This window comes from Palaemon carinicauda, chromosome 3, assembly GCF_036898095.1.
Source record: "Palaemon carinicauda isolate YSFRI2023 chromosome 3, ASM3689809v2, whole genome shotgun sequence".
Lineage (NCBI taxonomy): Eukaryota > Metazoa > Arthropoda > Malacostraca > Decapoda > Palaemonidae > Palaemon > Palaemon carinicauda.
Window position 1 is genome coordinate 43101507 of NC_090727.1, and position 16608 is coordinate 43118114.

General features: G+C 37.1%; 1 long non-coding RNA gene across 2 annotated transcripts in view; it reads right to left on the reverse strand.

The window, feature by feature from the left end:
• The window catches only part of LOC137638254 (uncharacterized), a 32606-nt gene extending 19444 nt beyond the window's left edge, over positions 1–13162 (reverse strand). Inside the window, exons 1-4 of one of the 2 annotated variants that reach the window (XR_011043962.1) lie at positions 13077–13162; positions 5546–5727; positions 2790–2913; positions 2109–2336 (exon numbers count right to left, since the gene is read on the reverse strand). This is a non-coding gene — a long non-coding RNA (uncharacterized lncRNA). Of the gene's footprint in view, positions 1–2108; positions 2337–2789; positions 2914–3577; positions 3750–5545; positions 5728–13076 lie in introns of those variants that run through there. The other variant, XR_011043961.1, reaches the window with a different exon arrangement.
• Positions 13163–16608: the final 3446 nt, after the last annotated feature.

A 16608-nucleotide genomic window follows, 5' to 3' on the forward strand; every position in this document is an offset into this window, starting at 1 on the left:
GGCGCGGGAGAGTGAAAGCACGCAGTAGTGCACTGACGCGAGGACGACCCAGGGTGTGTGAGCGCAGGGTGTGCAGGTGAATGTGGGCGCAGGAGAGCGTTGGCGCGCAGGTGCATGTTGCTGCCGTCTATGCGGGCGAGCAGGTGAAGGGGCGTGACAAAGTGCTGTAGAGTGCCGACGCTCAGTCTGGCGAGCTGCTGGTGAGCGCCGATGTCCTGTAGGTTGGCCAGCTGCAGGGCGATGGCTCGCAGTTGCGCACTTTGGTAGAGCCTCAAGAAGTTATAACGGTGATGGAAGGTTGGCTGGTCTGAAGGGTGGATGGTCAGGAACTGCGATGTGCCCTTTGTAAGGGCTAGCATCCACCGAAAGGGATCGCGAATGATCCACAGAGAGGTTCAGGACCGAAGTCACAGGACTAGTAGCAGGAGCAATGACGATCGATGGTCGAAGGTCAGATGACTGGCGCAGAGGATCCTCTGCAGGGGAGGGCTGCGACGACGATGAGCCAAAGAGGCGCCTTTTCACCGATGGTGAAGGGAGACCTCTAAGGCGAAGTGGAGGGCGAGCTTTCCGACGAAGGGGCCCTCTGGGGGCCGTTGAATCAGCAAGCTGACCGTGAGCCGCAGCAATCCTCCGAAGACGAGTCTCTACGAGTGAACTCCCCTGAGGGGGAGAAACACTTGCAGGAAAGACAGACGGACTTAGTTTCTCCCTTGAAGGATGTTCAGGAATGGGGGAAAATAAGTCGGCAGCAACCGCTGGAGAGTCTGGAGGGGCAGAGGAGTTGGTTGATACCACGTGACACCCCTGACACTACAAAGTCGACGAGGGTCAGAGGCTATACCTCTGATGGCGATGATGACTGCTGAACAGAAGCACCCATGCGTATGAACTGCAGCAAAGCTTCCTTGGAGGGCGGACCCATAAGCCCCAAAGGAAGACCAAATCTGCAAAAGAAGGGTTAGTGACAAGGCCTCATCCAGGGGGAGAGGTGGGGCCTCTTCGCTAGGGGAAGCAACACCATCTCTCGAGAACCGGGGTTGGCCGACATTAACTTTGTCTACGCTACTACTCGACAGTCTCTCGTAAAAGGCCGAACGAGTAGGAGTTTCAGAGGAGGGTCGGGAGACGGAAGAAGAGGCCTTGGGTTTTCATCCTCCAAAGGAACCTTCGAACGAGAAATATCCCGCTTGGACTTCTTCCTCTGTCACCCAAACCTCTCCCATTGGGAGGAAGACCACTCCTACACTCATTACACTTATTTACGCATCACACTGTTGACCTCTACATACAGGACAAAGGGTGTGAGGATCAGTCTCCACCGCCGACATAAACATCCCACAAGGGAGGCCGGAGAGTCTAGGGCAGGTGCCCATGGTCGCAGAAGTCAACTTCACAAACACACAAAGAGAAAAGAAAAAGCAAAAGTCATTAATGGCTGCCAATATACGGCAAGGGTGAAGAGAGGCAATGTTCGTTCACAATCCGAGCCAAAAGCAAAGTGGGCCCAATCACAGGTGTGTGAGGAGGGGGGGGGGGGGGGCACAGGAGCAAGCTACCCTCCCCTAAACCCCCTAACTAGCAGTATGGGTAGTTAACCCTCGTTAAATCTTAATGGCTCGTCATTTTAGCTACGCCGAAAGTAATACCCCTATCAAATAGTGTGGTTTGTATTTCATTTACGGAACAAATACAATTATAGGAAATTATGACACTTTAATAGTGACCCAACTGAATTATACACAGCATATTAATGTAGGCTACTACTTGCCAAAACCAAGGAGCAATACGTTTACTGTATGTGTGCCAAAGCTGAGCAAAGACCATTTGAAGACTAAAATAAAAATTAAAGCACTATTAAATGAACCATTTATGAACATGCAGGGTCACCTTTTCAATTGATGGGATGAGTATATCAATAAAGAAAAAACATTCTCAACTTTTTTGTGGCATCATATATAGCCACGATTTACCGTCTATTTTGAAATTAAGTAATTAATTTGATTTTTCTATTAAATTTGAAGTTACTTAGAAGTAATTCTCTTAAATACTTAGTTCAATTATTTCTGCATACTGTATATAAAAGTATAAAACCTATTTCTGTATACCTCTAATTTCAGCCTAAGCATCTTACAGCATAAAGGTTCCTGGGGCTTCAACTTCATTTGGCCTAACAGGTTCACAGCCAAATTAACAGACTAATCACCTCTAACTGGTCTCCTCCATCTCCCACAAAGTGCTGGCGCTTGATCCTGGCAGGGGCTTGTCCCATATCAGAAGCACCTGTTACAATAGGCTTATGCTTCAGTTAACCTCAAATGTACACATTACGATTCCTTGAAAAAAAAACACTTGTTATACGTTTCTGTGCACTCAACAAAACAAGCGATAATAACAACCCAAGGTAAAAGTCCAACAGTGATGGTGAAAAATATACAGAACATATTAGAAACAGGTTCTTTAACCAAGGACAAAAGTGGCCTGACTTAAGCAGGTAGGAGGCTCATCCTCACCTACCTCTTGTTATTACCACAGCTCTTTGTTAATGATTCAATGGCTATTCCATCTTATACCAAAGTCATTTCTTTTTTTCATAGAACAATAGGTACCATTAATATTAATGTAGGGTAAAATGATTTCCTAGTGGAACCCTCATAACTCCAGGTTAGAGTGGGACAATGTAATGCTTATTCAACATTATCTGGGTGGCTGTTATGAGTATATGCGTCCAACGCAAAAATCATTATTCACTTTATTTCTTAAAAGACAAAACAGCCAGTGGAACTCACCTTTAGAAATATCATGTCATCTTCCTCATTTAATATAATTTACTCATTTTCATTGTTCACTTAAAAAAAAACTGTTTCCCACTTTTTTCCTCGAGTAATGTTACCATCAGAAAGAATCCTCTATCTGAAAATAAAAACAGGTTAATTTGTAACACGAGTCTTTCAAAACTGTTGATATATGCATTCATATCAAAAGAATGTTTCAGAATATTTATTTTTGCATGTAGTTTTCATGCTTAACCCTGTTAGGTTTCATATAATGCAATGCTATTTAAATTCCTATTGCTATTCTGTACAATTTTTATTATATACTTGAAATAAGAAATGTATTAGTGCTGGCTATTTTGGCATTTTCCTTTATGATTAATGGGGCATAAATAAAAAATAGCACTGATCGACTGAATTGTGAACGGTCCATTTTTTACTTTTACGAGACCAATAACGAGTAACAACATGCATTGCCCAAACTCAATTATGCTAGCTCTTCTGTTTTTAGTATGACAATCATTACCTGGCTTTATTTAACCAATTGAAAGCTTCCCAATATTCCTACACACTGGAAGTTCCCAGATATTGTTCTACTACATAAATTTTTCCCCAACCTCCACTTCTGATTCAGCATGACTACCATCATAAGGAGTCTCCAAAGCGGAAGTACAATTTATTTTGAAATTTAGTGTAATTTCATCTATACTGATAATTGATCAAGTTGAAAACGCTCTCCATTCAGTATAAAGCTATTGTTGCTTAGCTGAAAGTAAAAAAATATCCACAAAATAATGACCTACATGATTGGCATGTCATCGATGTACCGCTTGCCAGAACAGAGGAGCAGAGAGATTATGTTTATTTACGAGTGAAGCATTCCACAGTGGTACAAATATCACGAGGAACTTGAAATTTAGTTAATTATGACACTTTAGTGACGCACAAGAACGACATGTGCAGCACATCCCTCTCCCGCTAACCAGAACAGAGTCGAGAAATCATGCGTATCTGCAAGTAAAGCGAGCTACAGCAAAGCAAAAGCCATCTGAGGGATGTGACAGGAATTACAGTACAGTATAGATAATTATAATACTTTAATTTCCAGTCGCCTCCAAGAACCATATATTTTTCCAACTACTGTAATTATCCTGTGTATATTTATGCCTTTCTGACCATAATCATTTCTGCAAGTTACTCTTATTTCCCCACCTAAAACAGTGGTTTCCCCATGGAATCCCCCATAATCGTCTTTTTAATGGTTGGTCATCCTCATTGATTGGAGTCTTCATCTCTGTAACTTCACCATTTCTTAATGATATATCACTTAGAGAACTTTAAATAGAGCTTATATACAAGACAGGTACCTTAATCAAATGGCATTATAAATAGATTGTATACCCCCTAAAACATCTTACTACACACACAACAGCCAGTGAGTAAATGAAGAAAACATTACAATTTTTTTTTCTTGTAACAAGCACATTCAACAAACATATCAGCCATTAAGCAACTCCATTGGCTTTAAAAAATGCTTTTTTTTTTTTTTGTTCTGAAGGTCAATTAGTAAATATGTCAAAGAATAAAATATTCCTAAACCCATATGATGATAGTTTAAGCACAATTATTCACCATTGATTTCTAAATCAGCGACAAGATTGAGACAGCAGTTATTTTCACGTGTTGCTTTATATGGAACAGGATCTTCTTATTCATTTGCCTCTTTAAATAAAGAACAAAATATACATAAACAGTCTGCAATATACCACTTCTTGTAAGCAACTTTTGACAAAACATTCAACTATAATAGTTACCCGGTATTTATGTTGAGAATATTTGTTAGTTGTGCCTTAGGTGAAGATTTGACAAGCCAAACTGTATAATTTTCTATATTAAAAAAGATAGCGATGTGATATACAGTGAAGCTCTGATAACTGCTTGAGCTCTTTTGAACAAATTGTTTTGGCGCAGTTGATAAGAGTTACGATATACAGTACCTTCATAATTTGATTTCATCTACAGCAGTGTATATCTTGTTGGGATATTACTATTATTATTATTACTAACCAAGCTACAACCCTAGTTAGAAAAGCAAGATGCTATAAGCCCAAGGGCTCCAACTGGTTACAGTAGCCCAGTGAGGAAAGGAAATACGGAAATAAATAAACAATGAGAAAAAATTAACAAACTATTTTAATAATGGTAACATCCAAACAGATGTCATATCAGTATATAAACTATAAAATGACTTACGACAGCCTGTTCAACACAAGAGCATTTGCAGCAAGTTTGGACTTTTGAAGTTCTACTTATTCAACTACCCAATAAATTTGATTCTACCAACAGTATTTTAAATTACATTAGGTGGGGGTGTTAGTCTGGCTAAGTAAAGATCCCACATCCTAGGTTAGGTTAGGTTAAGGTTAGTACAAATTCCTGTAATCTACATACAGTAATTGGTTAAGGTAGGGAAAGGCAGTAAATGATGTTTAAACATATGAGATTGCCCATTTTTGCTTTAAATAATATGCAGCATTATGTAGTGATGTTTTGCCAGGATTGCCTTAAATAATATGTCTAGATCATAAAGTTGATTGTATACAATGTTGCAGGCTGGCTTATATAGTCATGTCAGGTTACACCCACCAAAAGATTCATTTTATATTTTATACTTTCTTAGGTCTTCCTCGGTGGGTGAGGATTTCAGGTTAGCTAGGTCAGGACCTGGTGTCTATGCTATGATGGCCCTATTGTCCTCTGCATATACATACCGTAACTTATTTCAGTTTTCATGTAAAGATTATGATGAAATTTATGGAGTTCTCCCTTTCCTGATTAGTGCTCTGCATTCAACAGGTTCAACCCCCTCATAAAATCCTGACTTCCCATGGAGGATCTTCGATAATCTGGGAGTTGTGATCCACACAAGCTTTATTAGATGGTTTAGGCCTACCTAAAAGATGTCAGGATTAATTTACTTTTTTCAAAGGATATAATACACTAAACAATGCATCTGTAGAATAAACAAACCAGGGACAAAAAGAAGCACACAATCACTGAGGAAAAAAGAATTCCCATATTTGAAAATATAGCACACCATATGTATATGATTACCTACAAACTTTAATTGGTATTGGCAAGAAAAAACACTACTTTTACCTACTTCTAATAATTAATAAAAGGAAAATAAGTCATTATTATTCAACAGTCTACGCTATTTCATTTAAGAGATCCAGAACTTAAAAAAGAAAGTAGAGATAGCATGTCAATGTTTTAGTACCTTATACTTGACCAAAATTTGGTCAAAATACAAAAGTCAAGTATTCCAGCAGTCACAATTTACTTATTTAATTCCAAATGAAAATAAAATTCCACTTAGAATGGGTAAAACACATTGGAGAATCCTCTAATAAAAACAACTAAATTGGGTAAAATTATAGAAAAGTACAATAAATGGTTTTTAAAAAATAAGACTTTAATTAGTTCATTTTTAAAATAAGACTTCTAGTAGCGTAGTTTTTGGTATTTTCAAATTTTTTTATAATGATTTCTGGTAGAAACCTATAGTTACTAAGATATGGTGGGTTAACTACCATAGCCGAAAAGCTACGGCTTTGCAGCTAGGTATCATCATTGGTTACGTTCAAAACACCTTATATACACTGTGCACTATTACTAGGTTTTGAGTATGGTAACTGATCTTTTTATGACGACGACCGACAGAAAAAAGTTTAAATAATTAAATTTACGTATACAATTAGACAAATACACTATATTTTAGGGTACAGTATTTATCATGTAATTGATGACAATACCTAGCGCCACGCCATGGATTTTCAATTATGGTAATCAACCCAGCAAAAAGATAATGATTCCCGCCAGAACTTTTAATAAAAAAACGTTCAAAAAACCCCAAAATGCATTAAAACCAGTCTTACTTTCTACAATGCATTTATTGCATTGTTCTATTACTTTTTTTCAGTAAAGTTATAGAATAGTGCAATAAAAAGTTTGTAGAAAATAAGACTTTTTTTTTTAGGTATTTTGAACATTTGTGATAAATGATCCCTAGCGTAAATTCATACTTTTTGAGTTATGGTAAATCGACTACCATATCTGAAAAGCTAAGGCGTTGCGCTAGGAAGTGTCATCAATTACTTTCAAAACGCCTTAATATTTAGTGTACTAGTCTAATTATGTAGCTATTTAAATCAACTTTTATAATTTTTGTTTTCGCCCGTCATAAAAAAACCAGCTATAGTAATAAAAAAATGTTAGCGTAAATCAAAACCAAATAATAGTAATGAAATGTCAAAACACTGAAGCCTTTGTTTGTCAGGACTTCGGGACACCAAAAAAAAAAAGGGGGGGGGGGGGGGGTTTCATACCATTTTCGAAACAGTCGTTCATAGCAGTATTCATCGTATTACAAATATTTCCTACCTTAACCGAGCTAACGATTTATTGCTTGCAATTAACCATTACCTCATTGCTCCTATGTTCAGGAAGGTGGCACGGTTTGCTATGCACGTTAGCGTCGAGGGACAGTATTTCGGCATTATCAATCATACAAACGTTAACTGTTTACAACACCACGCTCTCCATTCACTCCAAAATAATGCAATCCTGCAATTCTCATCTTCTTGCACAGTAATTAGGTGGTTATTTAAATTCTGGGAAAGCAATAATTAGCAAGATATGTTGAGGAAGGGGGGAAGAGGTTACAGAAATAAAATAGCTCGGTTTCCTCACTAAACGACTTGGAACTGACATGTCAACATCGTCAACCAAACAGAATTCGTGATGCCAGCGTACATAAACAGAACTTTGTGATGCCAGCGTACATTTGATATACTGTACTGTATATTCAAAATACACTAAATTAAAAATGGATTAATTACTCAAGTGTCCATAAAATATGCAAGTTACAATAGTGACACTTTTGAGTAATCAATTTTTAATTAAGTATATTTTGAATATACAGTACAGTATATCAAATGTACGCTGCTATCACGAACTTCTGTTTATGTACACTGGCCTCACAAATTCTGTTTGGTTGACGATGTTGAAATGTCAGTTCCAAGTTGTTTAGTGAGGAAACCGAGCTATTTTCTTTTTATAACCCCTTCCCCCCTTCCTCAACATATCTTGCTAATTATTGCTTTCCCAGAATTTAAATAACCACCTAATTACTGTGCAAGAAGATAACTTCAGGATTGCATTATTTTGGAGTGAATGGAGAGCGTGGTGTTGTAAACAATTACTGTACCATACAAACTTGAAGTGGGTGAGTAAACACTTAACAAAGGGGCGAGTTGTAGCTTCGCGCTACAGCATCTGTTAGAACATGGACTTGGCTTTCATTTGCAATGAGCAGACTAAATATATCAAAACAACTTCACCCAAAGTTTCATTACAACCATGATCAATAAAATAAGAACGATGATTAGATTGCATATTTGAATATTGAAAATTAGAGGTTTAGAATATAAACCTTGGCCCTTTTAATCTGTTCATCCAAGTAACTTTTGGCACGACCCATCACTTTTCTGAAATACCAGGTGGAAGGAGACTCCTAAAGTGCCATGACAAAAAGGGGTAAATGTCCAGAAGGCCGCACCCGTTTTCCAAGTATTAACGACGAAAAACGGCGAAAAACAAACATTGGTGTTGCACATCGCATAGAAACACAAGGAAATTAATAAAAAAGAAACTAGGACTTACTCTTACACACAAAATGTAAGCATAAACCTACTACTACAATTATGGGGGACCCCAGTGGGAAGCGGAGGTTTTGGGTGGGGGGGAGGAGAAAAGTGATTTTCGGGACACGACCAAACCTAATACACCCACCTAACCTAACTTAGGGCCCTGCACCCTACCTAGGCCTACCGGGGGAGGCCAACCCCCTTAAGGGCAGAGTGATTTTCGGGGCCAAACGTGTAGGATGTCATAGTGGACTAGTTTGTCTGCGGATTATAGTATTTACAGGGCTCATTTGGGAGCCTTTGTAGGGTGACGGACAGATCCCGTAGAAAACTGGAATATTCTGAACTGTGGCCGTCGTTCTAAAAACGATTTTGGTGGGAGAAGCTAACTTAAAAAACCCACCTAACCTATGTTAAAAGCCGTATCCTTACCCAGGGGGCCTTCGCCCCCCGAACCCCCCCCCCCCCCCCCTTACACAACAGTTTCCTTACCTACGAGTTCGACGAGAGAAGCTAACTTAAAAAACCCACCTAACCTATGCTAAAGGCCGTGTCCTTACCCAGGAGGACTGTGGAGGGCTGTGGAGGGCTGTGCCCCCCCCCCCCCCCGACCCCACCCCCCCTCCCCTTACACAACATATATAAGATCCGTAGACCATTTCCAAAAGTTTTTATTCTATACAAGATAACAGTCGGAGCGATAATAAGCAAATTAGGACGCTTGGCCGTAGCGCTACAAACTACCCCATATTTGAGCTAAAAACAATAACAAGAGACTAAGAAAAATTCTGGGAGGAAGACAAGAGTAGCGTGAGTTTGTTAGTCGATATTTCGACTGTTATTGAATATCACTAAAATATCTCACTCGTAAACCACTATTTACATACATTCCTACACATTCTAGTAAAAATACATTGAATATCACTGATATCTTCATGCAGCCCTCTCCTAGACATTAACCCAAAAAGGAACAAAAGGGTTATTTTCTAAAATCTGTAACTTCGTTAATAGAGGTTTCCTCCAATAACATAAGACTCAAAATAGTGTATTTGCAAAGATCTACTCAATTATAAGAGTTTCAAAGTCCTGACTAATATTGTACTATTTTATATTTGAACAGGAGTAACATGAGGCCAATTAAGAAGACTACTAGGAGCAAAACAGGAATTTATGAACATCTGTAACTCCGTTAATATGTGTTTCCGACCCCAAGTATATGGAAATCAAAAGGTATTATTGTATCATTACTCTTAAATTGATGCCATTGGTAAAATGTCGGTTTCATTGTATATTATTACATGGCAATGTATCCTAGTATTCCAACTACTTTTTCTTATAGGAAAAATTACGCTCCCTTCGAAAATAACACTCGTTCCCGTCGCAAATGAATAGTTACAGAAATATATATACATCTATATCCGCCGATAATGGGGGACCCCCTTAGGGAACCCGGGGTTTTGGGTGGGGAAAACATACTGGGGAACCGATATGTAACCGTAAATCAGTCCTTTTCTTCTCTATGCATTTCTTTCTGGTATTTATTATAACCGTAGGAAAAGACAAATCAGTATACCTGGATATATTTGGGAGGAGCCGTTTCAAAGGTTATTTCTTGTAGTAATACAGTAACCAGTGCTGCCAACGCCTGATGTAGATTAAATGTTAGCATTCCATACCTGATGTAGATCAAATGTTAGCATTTCATGCTAACATTAGCACCCATTTGTTCGTTCGCCCCATCTTCCGTCCTGCGCATATATAACCCCCCTGCGCAGGAGTTTCTCTCCCTTATTACTCTTTTTTTACCGTATTATTTTCTCATTGTATATTCGCAGTCACTGTTATTTATCATACATTCCATTTTCCCTTCTTATATTGGGTTTATTTGTTTGGTTATTTCCTTTCCCATTTGTACGTACGTTCGTTCGCACGAGTTTCCGTCTTGCGCATATATCACCCCCCTTCGCAGGAGTTTCCTCTCCCCTATTACTCTTTTTATTACCGTTTTTTTTTTCTCATTTTATATTCCCATTCCATATTATTTATCATTCATTCCATTTTTCCTTCCTATATTGGGTTTATTTGTTGGGTTATTTCTTTATCTCTTCCTGGTTTCACATAAATACTTACCCTGGACTAGTTTTTTTATCCAGTTAATTCTCGGTATGATCTCCTCATTTTATATTCCCATTCACTATTATTTACCGTTCATTCCATTTTATCTTCCTATATTGTTTTTATTTATTTTTGTTGGTTAGTTCCTTTTCTCTCCTCTGTGTCTTATAAAACTTTTCTTTGGTCTAGTTTCCGTATTTAGTTCATTCATTATTTCCCGCTTTTGTTCGTTGTTTTTCCCTTAACCAATCACCACTCTAGGCCTATTCAGATATCTCCCTACCCCCCCTCCTTTATCTCTTTATCTGCTCTTTTCATACCCATTGTTCCGATGCCTTTCCCGTTGTAACCTTTGACTTGGTTAGTCGTTCTTCGGTACTAGTGCGTTTTTTTCCCGTATTTTGAGATGGAGCATATTATAGAAACTTGTACCGGTTGCAGCATTCCGTATCTAAAAGCAGTGGCTCAATTCCATGGAGATTTTTTTGATACTTCAGGTAATGTTGAGCATTTTCTTAAATCTCACAGCGTTATTCCTCAGCGTTTAAACTGCCCTAAGTGTCGTGCGCTTTTATCTTATAGGGCAGACATTCACGGGTTTTATTGCTCTACTGAAACCACCATCCGTAAAACTAAGAAGAAACGTCGTTGTGGGTATACTGTTACGGCCTATAAAGGTACTTTTTTGGACCAAAGTCGGCTACCCCCATGGAAGATAATATTATGTGCCAACCACTTTTTGCATAAACATTCGGACCATGAGACCCTCATGGATGGTATCGACATATCTTCAAAGACTAGTGTGGATTGGAGAAGTTTCTGTTCGGAGGTTACCGAATACTTCTTCGATAATCAAGAGGCGATTGGTGGTGATGGAGTTACTGTTGAAATAGACGAAACTCATTTTGGTAAAGCTAAATACAACCGTGGTAGACCGTTAAGTGCCATATAAGTCTTTGGAGGTATTGAACGTGTGTCCAAGAAATTTTTCATTATCCCTTTAGTTCCCCCCTTTCTACTAAACGAGATGCTGCTACTCTAATTCCCCTCATCCAGAAGTATATTAAACGAGGTAGTATTATTATGAGTGATAAGTGGGCTGCATACAACTCTCTATCGGAAATTGGTTACGTTCATAAGTCGATTAATCATTCGGAGCATTTCGTTGACCCCCTAGACCCAACCATCCATACTCAAAATATAGAACGTCTCTGGAGAGAAGTGAAGGAGTGGGTTCAGAGACCTGGAATCAAGACTGAACATTTCAAGCAATATTTTTCCAGGTTCTTTTTCACCCACTACTATCCTCAACATACGTTACTTCACCACTTCTTCATTACTGCCAGTCGCCTCTACCCTCCTTTACAACAACAGACAATCGACCCCCCCTACACACAAGACCCCGATGACCCCCATCCATCCTCATCCCAGTCATAGAAGTTAATCCCTCAGTCTCTTCCTTCCGTGTCCAGCAAGTTTCGACGTTTTCTTCATAATAGTAAGTCATTCCTCAATAGTCATTATTCGTGTTTTGTGACCGGGGTACTCTTAGGCAAGGTTAGGTGGGTTTGTTAGGTTCTGTGGCCTTTCTGTACTTTTTATATATTTCGTAACAGTTATATGAAGAAATTATTGAATATAGCTGAGGAAATATTTAGCAGTTCTAGCACTAGTAATGCCATCGTGTCGTTGGTAGTTCTGTGTACCATTCGTCATCGTTGGTAGTACTGTGTATCAAGGTAAGTCATTCCCCCATTCTTATTATATGTGTTTTGTGACCGGGGTACTTCTAGGCAAGGTTAGGTGGTGGGTTTGTTAGGTTCTGTGGCCTTTTGGTACTCTTTATTTATTGTGTAATAGTTATATGGAAGAATTATTTAGTTTACGTATGGAAAAATTTATTATTTCTACCTCTAGTAATGTCATCGTGCCGTTGGTAGCACTGTGTACCATTCGTCATCGTTGGTAGTTCTGTCAATCATTGGTAACGTTGCTAATGTTATCGTCCCCTACATCTGTTGTTTATATATTTTAACTCAGTATATATGTCCACAGTGTTAATATTTATATGGTTCATTTGTATTGTATTTCATTGTGTGATTTCGTACAGGAAATATATGATTTCCTATAGTAGATATCGTGATTTAACTGGTTTTCTCATTCATTTCATCCGTAATAAGATCAACCAATTCGTCAACTTATAACTAACCGAATTGGTTGATCTGTTTGTTTGCGATTGAAATGGTCACCAAAATCGGTTAAATCACGTTATTTGCTATAGGAAATCATATATTTCTTGTGCGAAATCACACCATGGAATAATATACAAAATTACCAAAATGTCTTGGCCACTGACTGCCCCGGCTCACAGTAGGCTACCTAACATTACAAACTACAAAACTATTCATTTATTATTTCAAAATAACTCAAAGAGATTCTTTAAAACACCCGACCTGGTGTCTAAATTAACGGCACTAACCTTTGGAATAAAATGTGGAACGTTTAATTACGGAAAACGGTGAAAGTTTGGTAAACTTGTCCTTCATCAGCAAAAAGGAATGGCTTCGTGATAGCGAGACACATCCAGATTGCGGAACAATACATTTGGCAGGATTATTAGAGGTTGGGATTATTTCTTATTTAATCATTACTTAACCATATATTTTTCTTTTTCATATCATTATATGAAGATGAAACAAATTATTTAAAGGTACACTTAATTCCAATGGTTTAGGATCGGAATATAGAAATATGAAGAACTACTTTTCTGACTTTTCTCCCAGACCAAAGACTATCCCAGAATTTCGGATTTCATGGAAACAAATGCATGGACGCGCCCATGAAGAATGCATACATGATAAATTCATTATTCCCTTGTGTTTATATATATATATATATATATATATATATATATATATATATATATATATATATATATATATATATATATATATATATATATATATATATATATATATATATGAGTGTGTGTGTGTCTTCTTGAAATTTCAGTGAAAAATTATAGCAAATATTCTCATTCTAATTATCTTCGTCTTCAAAACAAATAAATGAAACAGAACAGACCTCAAAACTGCTTCACGTAACCTTAATTGATGGAAATCCATTTTCTTCTAGAAAATATAAAGAGCTTACATGATTATTTCATTTCCTACGGACTGTTGTTATCTTTGAGGTTGAACATAATGAAGATGGAAACAGTTCTTAATGTTGTAACTAATTTCCTGTATGAGAAAAGAGAAATAATATTCATTGCTAATGGAAGATGCTCATTGCATACATTCATACATACATACATACATACAAAGATATCATTTTTACCATTCATTTTCTAATTACATGATGTGAATTACGTGATTAATAGTTTAATTAATATGATTGCCCATTTCATCAGTCATTGATAGCTATTTAGATTGCAATTTTGATTCATAAAAACTGAATTAAGTTTTTCATAGTGAATATAAAAGCAATAACACAGTAGACCTTTTAATTCTTGACAAAATCTGTCCTTTGTTCGGTATTAAAATGAAATTGAAAATTATATGTTGCTTAGAAACCGTAATTCCTCATTTTATCTCTTCAGAAATGCAAAAATCAAGTCTATAAAATCTTGTTTAAGATTAAAAAGGCATTTTCTCGAGTTAAAAGAAAAAAAAAACATGCATACATAATACAGTACTTGTTATACTTAGGCATACAAAATTAAATTGTATCGTTTTAAATTTGTTTAAAAACAATTAATATACAGTATTCATATTTAATTGAGGCCATTTAAAAGTTTTATGACTGGAAATTAAGGAGAGTGACTAGTTCAATGACACCATGGTGTTAGTGATGAATCCCTTGTATAGGCTAATAGGCCTACATTTATGTAAGAAGAAAACAACAATAATGAAAAAAAAATATATAGTGATACAATTAAGAATAAAGACAATAACTACATTAAATACATACCAGAAATATGAACAGGAGATGAGAATAGGCCTACAGTTTTTTAACCCTAACGATGATGAAGAAAGAAATATAAGGTTAAAACATTTAAGAAAAGAGAATATCAATGCAAATACGAGGGAGTAATGTAAGCAGGGGAAGGAATAGAGACGAAGGCACTTTCCCTACGAAAAATCAATGTCCAAAACATATTCTCGAATCAGAAAAAAAACCTTTATGTTTTAGGTCATTTCTTCACTCAAATTTTTCTATGTGAGGCAGAAACTTCTTCAAATTGAGCATTTATATGTTCGCCTTTCTCATTTGTATAGAAGATAACTCATTTTTTGTGTGGTGAAGATTTTACTTCTGAACTTAAATGGTATTGATAAGAAATTTTTCGCAATTCTTTCTTATTTATAAAGGAATTTAGCTTTTAGTAAAAGGATTACGCTCAATTTAATATTATTTATTCTGATAATGATCTTTCTAATTCAGTTTTTCATAGTTTGAAATACAGTATCTCTCTCTCATTTAACACAGACATAAGTTTGAGATGTGAGTGAATGGATTTCTAACGTTCAATTTTTCTGATGGTATAAGTAGTGCACTATGAACTTGATAGTGAAATTTTGATGATTGTTTTCATTATTGCTAAATGCTATTATAAAGCTAACATCCGCATCATGAAATTACCAGCTAATAAAAGGCCTCCCTCGATTGGAAAGGGTTAAGCCAATAATGCCTTGGCTGTCCGTTGGCTTAACTCGGGTCATGGAACCACCGACTGGCCGAAGGCCGAAGCAATTATTCGGAATCCGTGTTAATTACCTGTAGCCTATTGGAAACGTCAATGCCTGGAGATCTACTGAACTGGGGTTCTAGATCCACTTAAGCTCGATAGTTGCTTATAGTGTTTGCAAACTCATCATTGTTGGGAGCTATAGGATGAGGGGGAAGCCTATAGGTCTATCTGCTGAGTCATCAGCAGCTATTGTCTGGCCCTCCATGGTCCTAGCTTGGGTGGGGAGGGGTTAGGGCACTGATCATAGGTATGCATGGCCAGTCGCTAGGACATTGTCACTGTCTCTTGCTTCTGTCATGCAAATCATGGTCTAGTTGTTTTCTAAACCTTGCATGTGTATATCAAATAGAGACTGTGTATATAGAATCATATCGGAGGTAGAACACCTGGCAAGAATTTTCCCTATATATGTTCTTACTTTTCTTCAGGCACATTTCTAATAACAAAACTGTGCTACATACTATATCAATGGTGATGAACGAATAGAAAATAGATTCCTATTTCTTAAATTTAAAAGGGGAAGAATTTGGTCAAGCCATATTTCACTTATAAAATGCTTCCTTAAGCTTTTTCTATACAGAAAATCGATTTACTCGTGTGGGGGGTGGGGGTTTGGGGAGGGGGGTTAGTTAATTCCAAGCTCTACGGATTTATGTTGCTAAACTTCGTGCCTCAATATCAGAGACTAAGCTCTAACAGAATTCCACACAAGAGACTTTGTTTTCTTTATGCCAACTTATAACATCATATTATATTCTCAGCGGTAAAAGTCTCTGTTTACTTCATGAATATTTGATGGTTTTTACCTTTCTCAAAACAAATACAATGTCCTAAAAGGTTGAGTTCCGCATAAAAATCAACAATAAATCTTCGTTTTTCTTTACTTATATGAACACAACTAAGTTACCAACTATATTTCCATGTTGTTTGTAAATCGTTACAGACATCATGGCTACAAATAAATTCTCCCAGCCATAGTCTTAAGATGCAAATGAGTTGTAGGTTGTTATTTTGTTTTTACTTCCTGAAATTGAAATGAAGAATTCATAACTATATGATTTTGGTAGAGACATGTAATAATACTCCAAGACATTCGATGCTTTGGTTTAGCTACAATAGAGGACCAGAAGTCACCACTGCTACTCCTTTAGCTAATTTTGATATAATCTGAGGCCTGGTCTTTATATGGAGCTTATTTTTGGCTTCAATTTACATAAACGCAATTATTTCTTAACGGTTTTGTTGTAAATACTTGTAA